This window comes from Diplotaxodon limnothrissa, linkage group LG17 (assembly GCF_057381915.1).
Source record: "Diplotaxodon limnothrissa isolate DT_005_m linkage group LG17, D_limnothrissa_male_GT1.1, whole genome shotgun sequence".
Classification (NCBI taxonomy): domain Eukaryota; kingdom Metazoa; phylum Chordata; class Actinopteri; order Cichliformes; family Cichlidae; genus Diplotaxodon; species Diplotaxodon limnothrissa.
In genome coordinates this window covers 16608175-16614610 of record NC_140612.1, presented here as the reverse complement: position 1 = coordinate 16614610, position 6436 = coordinate 16608175, and positions in this window count along the sequence as shown.

The window sequence follows — 6436 nt, the reverse complement described above, 5'->3', positions numbered from 1 at the left end:
GTGGAGTCACTGGCAAACATAGTAGGGGAGCTAGCTGCCATACACCTGGTCACTAGATCTGGCTTCTCTCTGGCACCTTCTCTTCTCCCCCTGGTCCACATTCCACCAGATGGGGGAGGAAGACGACCACCGGGCAGTCTTGGAGAAGTTCCAGGCATGCTGGTGGCCCAAGAAGGAATAGGTACCGTTCTGAGAATGCCTTTGCACTCACTACTTTTAATGGAGGTCCCATTTGAGCGCCTTGGCATGGACCTCTTCATGGATTATGGAACGCGATATGTTGAATGCTCCCCCTCTGCCAAGGAATCTGGTTTCATGTACTGTGCCACCAGGTCTGTAATTTAAATATGGACATGTCTGGTATATTCCAATCCCAGCTAAAAGCTCAGAAAAACATTTCTATGACCACCAAACGCAGCCTAAACAAACAAAGAGCAGGTAAATGGGTTCCGTGAAAAGATGCAAACACAAAGTACACATCCCCGCTTTCACCTGACCGCATGTACGCGGACAACGTCTCTGCTGAAAGCACAGAAAGCACAGATCTTGCAGATTCTTGGAAGTTCCAAAAATGCACTGAAACAGCAGCAAAAGACCAAAACTAAACTTCACCGTTGAAAAAAATTTGCTGTCTGGCTTCCAAAGACTCCACCGCTATAAAACCATTTCCCGCACTCTCCCAACGTGCTTCATTAGCAGTTTCCTATCATGAATCGATATTTTCGGTCTTATTTGCTTGTTTACGCACAGACACATTGCACAACACTCTGCTGTTGTGTAAAGTGTGGTCATCCATTCACTTTTTTTGCTTTGCAAAAAATGACCCTTGACAAGAGCTTAATGTCTGATATTCAATATTAAATTTGAACTGTCACAGATGGTGCCAACTTTTCTCTGTTTCGCTTCAGGAGCATCAGTCTTTCCACAGGTAATGCCCACATGCTGATACATTGTTTTCTTCAGCTTTTGGTTTATTGCGCCAATTTTCAAAGGGAGTATATGCTATAAAAGATGAGACAACTTCATATTTTTGTGTTCCATCCTCACTTACTCTGACACAAAAGCATCCACTGTGACGCTTACACCTAGAATTAAGTCTCTCGAATGTTAGCTTAATATTGATATCAAGATGGTTTGCACAATTTGTAATTGTTGAGAAATATCGAATTCATTTTGGGCAAGTGGGAAAAGTCTTCACCTTAAATAATAGTGGGGCATAGACATTGGCTCCAGTGCTGAATTGCTAACCATACCCATGTTTATTGTGATGTCACTAAGCAGCTACATTTAAAAACCTCAGTCAAATTGCAATAAAATTAATGATTGCTACAATATGAATGTGTCTGCAAATAGCAACAGATTCTCTCCTAACAAGTTTGCCCTCTATAGTTCTATAAAACAAGGCACTTTCTAGAATTTTGATTTGAAAGCTGTTTGTTTGTTTGTAACAAATAACAATGCAGACCTGTTCATTTGCATGAACCAGGTCTGCATTGTTATTTGTGCTGTTTATCCAGTAGTCAAGACTACAAAAGTTTGTGTTGAAAACGTCCATATTTAAATATATTAATCTCTTAATTAATGAGCAAACCCACTGAAAATGACCAAAGCTTTACCACTTTTACTGTCATTCTTGATATGTATTTACATCATGAAATTATAATTTAACAGTTTTATCTTTTAAATAAACAGCTCTTCCTTTTCCAGGATTCAGCTACTGAAACACTGGAGGCATGATTAGACCGTGGCCACCAAGCAAGTTGGCCAGCCTTCCCAGGCACTGCTCCCTGAATCTGCTGCAAAAGATCTTATTAAAAAGAACAACAAAAGAAATCTTCTGCTTTGTTACACGATAAACTACAAAAATGTAAACTGTACAAATGTGCAACAGTAAAGTTTTGTACAAATAATCATCTTTATCATTGTGTGGTAATCCAGGGTGGTGGAAAGAGAAGGCTAGGGTATGTAAAATCTGCAGTGCAGACCATTCAGTGCATGAAACACATGCTGAGCATGGTGTGTAACAGTGGGGAGTTTAGAAAGATATCTTTCTTTCAGTGACTCAAAAGCTTCTTTAAAAGCTCTTTTTTAAATCTGGAACCACAGGTAAGCCTGCAGTGCTCAAATGAGGTGATACAGTACTATAAGGTCACATGGATCAAATAGGGCCTTTTATGCAAGACCTTGTATGTGGTGAGAAGGATTTTAAGGATTTCTTGCTGCAGCATTTTGGATCAACTAGAGGCTTTTCACTGAGTTTTTAGGATATCCTGATAATAACGAATTCCAGTAGTCCAGCCTGGATGTGTGTCTAGGGTGGGTTTCTTTTTTAGTCACCTTTTTCACTCACTGTGTGTTTATACATCATTCTGCATTATCAATCATTAGTTATTATTAATGTCTGGCTCTCTTCCACAGGCTTCGTCCTGTCTTCCTCCGGTCACAGCAGATGGTTGCCCCTCCCTGAGCCTGGTTCTGCCAGAGGTTTCCTGCTGTTAAAAGGGAGTCTTCCTTCCCACTGTCACCAAAGCGCTTGCTCATAGGAGTCATTTGATTGTTGGGAGTTTTCTGTTTTCTTTGTATTGTTGTAAGGTTACAATCTAAAGCACCTTGAGGTAACTATTTATGATTTGGTGCTATACAAATGAAATTGAACTGAAAATTGAACTTCAGAAAAGGTCTGTAGCTCCCACTTCTGTATTTTTCTTGCCTTGATGTCAGCAGCTTCTCCTCCTCCTTTGGCCACTTTATTATCCCAACAGGACATAGCTGAACTGGCATTTGCCCGGTGGGCCGCTGGCGATTTTTTTGTTTTTATGGGCCGATGGATTTTTTTTTATTTTAGGAAGGGTATATATAATGAAAGGTGTTGGATTGGCCAATTGGTCATGATCGACTCTGGGCTGGACCAATTACAGCCGAGGAGGCTGGATGCACCCTCCCCCTTGTTTAGCAATCACGTGGTTTTCGCGCATTGCATGCCGGGAACTCGTGGCAAAACAATCCAAGTACCGCATCAAATGCAAGCGTTTGCAGCACCGCTAAACGTTCATTCTCCGGTTCCAATACCTTCTTGTTTTTTCTTTGCCGCACAAAAAAGGAATGTACAAAACAAAAGGAGAACAATGCCGGTCCGTACAAAGACAGACTCGACGAAAAGACAAAGAAAAGATACGAGGAAAAAATCAAAGGAGTGAAAGGGTCAGACCCTTAGGAGCACCCAGAGTGGACAAAGGACGTCAGCGTGCTGCCCAACTTTCACCACGCTCAGATTTATAATTATACGCTTCTTGGAGTGAGTGCATACACTCATGAAGTTTAGTAACTTCCGGTCACTGCAACAAGCCCAGGTACAGTTTACCGACGGATGGGTGCAGGACCTTGAAATGCACCGTGTAGAACGAAAGACCATCGTACGTATCATAAGTTTACCAGTCTCACAAATCGTCCTCATAGATACACATTCGTTAACCGTTTATTAATATAACCTTTGAGCTCAACGGTAATTAATTAGTAGTGGAAATAATTTCTGGTAGCAACGACGTAATCCGATAAAAAAAAAACGATCTCTTTACCCGTCGGCTTCCCGTGGCTGTCATGCGACCAGCTATTGCAGTTAATAATACAACAGCTTCTTGGCATTTTTTGGGTTTCTTTTTATCGCTAGTACCTCTTGCCACAAGTTCCCAGAATCCTTTGCGGTTTTACCCCTGAATGACGTCAGATTTTCAATCTTTATCCTGGTGGGCCGGTCTCTAGTCAAAATGCCCGGGCCGATTTTTTGTCCCAGTCCAGCCCTGCAACAGGATAACTGGTTTTCACCAGGGTGTAGGTGTTGACTGCCAGGATCTTGTTCTTCCCATTCAGCTGACTCAAGACGTCTATACAAGTATTTGGTGATTGTTTTTGAGAAAGGTTGGTGGGACTGAAAGAAATTTAAGTCCCCCATCTACCTCTCATTACATCTGAGTGAGATAAGAAGGACTTGACGTCCAGCCTTTTATATCAGCGTGCCAAAACAGAGTTTGTCAGCTTGTGCTTTTGCTAATAGTAAATCATTTTTAGTTCTAATCAAAGTAATATATATGATTTTAAAAAGAAGCTATATTACGTATAATGTGATTGACAAACACTGTCACCAAAAGAAAAAGTGATGCTGTGTAAATGAGTTAGAAAGATATCATGTCAGAATTATAATGAGTCATAATGCTTATGTGAGACTTAGCTGATGATAAATCCTGTTGAAGTGTAAAGGAAAGTATATTTAAATATGATTATTCATATGTGATGAAATTATGTTAAACATAGAAAATATATATTGCTATAAGAGCTGTGTAACACCCCAAAGTTTCTCATCTGTGGGAAAATAAAGGTTTCTGGTCTATTCTATTCTATTCCATCAAGGAAAGCAGTGTTTGCCGTGTCAAATATAAACTAATTTAAATAGACATAATATAAAAGACACCACATCTCAGACATCGCTGTCTTAACTCATGTGCCCTCCTCAAATTTTGCACACTTCGACACCTTCATTGACAAAATTGTACACGCACAAAATCTGCCATAAAATGTTCAGAGAACAGAATTTTTTCTCTTCTTTTTTCATAAATCAAAAATGATCAAACATATTTTCAGGAGTTTGAAGGTCCATCAACAGAGTATGGATGACAGGAGTAAAAGGCAGCGGATTTCAAAAATTTGACAAAAAAAATTTCCTGTAACAATCTAAGGCACGAGGTATAATACAGAAAAAGTGATTGCCAAATCAAACTTAGAAGGAAAAAAATATACAAAAATGCCCAAGGAAGCCCTGTCAGTTAATATATCCATCCATCCTTTACATTATTGCCATCTTGTGGCAGCTGTGCATATTTCAGTCTCGCTGCAAACAGTAGTCATCTCTGTCTCTGATCATGAGTCCATCTACTGTTAACGTTGAGCGGAGCTGGGCAAGCTGAGAGGCAAGAAGCATTTTTCTGGTGGTTTGTGAATGGGCCGTGGTCTTTGATGGGAAACTGACGGGAGACCATTGTGAGAGGCAAGCTGCTGCCAGTCAACTTTTACTGCGTTAAGTTCAGTTTAGTCACGGTGTTTCTGCTTTGTGTGAGACCTGTCATCAGCCATAATAAAAGCTCGCTTTCAGTTTAAGTTTACTCCGGTCTACTTTCTTGTGTTCGCACCTGGGTCCACCACACACACCACCGCACGGTCTGTCTCCTCAGATCGTGACACTATGTAACTAATAGTGTAACATGAAAAGGTGAAACAGAGGAAAGGTTTGTTTTAACCTTGTGGCAGAGGTGTGGTCCCTGGCTCAGTTACAGCAGAGGGGTGGTGCAGTGAGGTTGGAGGAACGGGTGACCACATTTATAAGAACCAGTTGAACACTGATGTGCTTAATGTAAAACACTATGATTCTTCTCCAGTCATCATAATGACTTACTGCCAGCCTTTTTTTGTTCAGTGTTACACTTACTAAAGACAGTACGCAGGCCTACATAAGTGCATTGTAAAAGATTTCAGAATGTTTGTATACAAAACGCACAAATACGTGGTACCAAATATATTTTACTGTGTTTCCCACTAAAACAATGTACACAGTGTTCATCCCAACCAACACAAAGTTGCACATACCGTGGTCTACATATACAAACAACAGAAGAATTTACTGAATACAGTAACAGTCAAAACAAAAAACCCTCCTCTCTTCTGTTTCGGTCCAGCCACAGCACCACATCGACATCACAAGCAATGTTTGCTCTGGCTGATCAGCAGGGCAAATATGGCCTAGCATAGCGAATCCCGCCATGAACAGCATCAACTATTACATAGCTATATCTCCACATGCATCTTTTATAGCTTGGAGAAGGGGTATACATGTGTGTGGATTTCGGTTGTACACTTTCCATCTCCAGGCAGAAAACATTTTCAATTGTGGAATTGTACGGGACTTACTTGCACATAGTTGTATTGCAATTCTTTGACTCTTTCTGAATTGCGTTCAAATGGCACGCCGTAGAGCTGCTTCATCCTCCGATTATTTCTGTGCAAGACACAGTCCAGTGTTCTAAGCTGACCCTGTCAATATTTTGAAATATGTTGTTGTCTGCTATTATTTCTCTTTGTATTTGCTGTACTGTTATGGCATTATTTTCTAGAACCATGTTTATGATTTCAGTCTCCTGTTCCGGAGACAGAAGACGTCCTCCCTCATTGTTAGACCAAGTGGCTTTGATCTCATCAGAGATTACGTTCCCTGGCCTTCGTCTTCCTCGTCCTCCGCGTCCTTCTCTTACTCTCACTCCTCTGGCTCTGCCTGTTCTTCCATGTTGGCATCCTTTGCTCCAAAACAGAAGAGCTCACCTGTTGCCCTTTTATAAAGCTCTGATTTCTTAATTGCAATTGTGTGTGGAAGGTGTTTAGCAATGTGATGAGT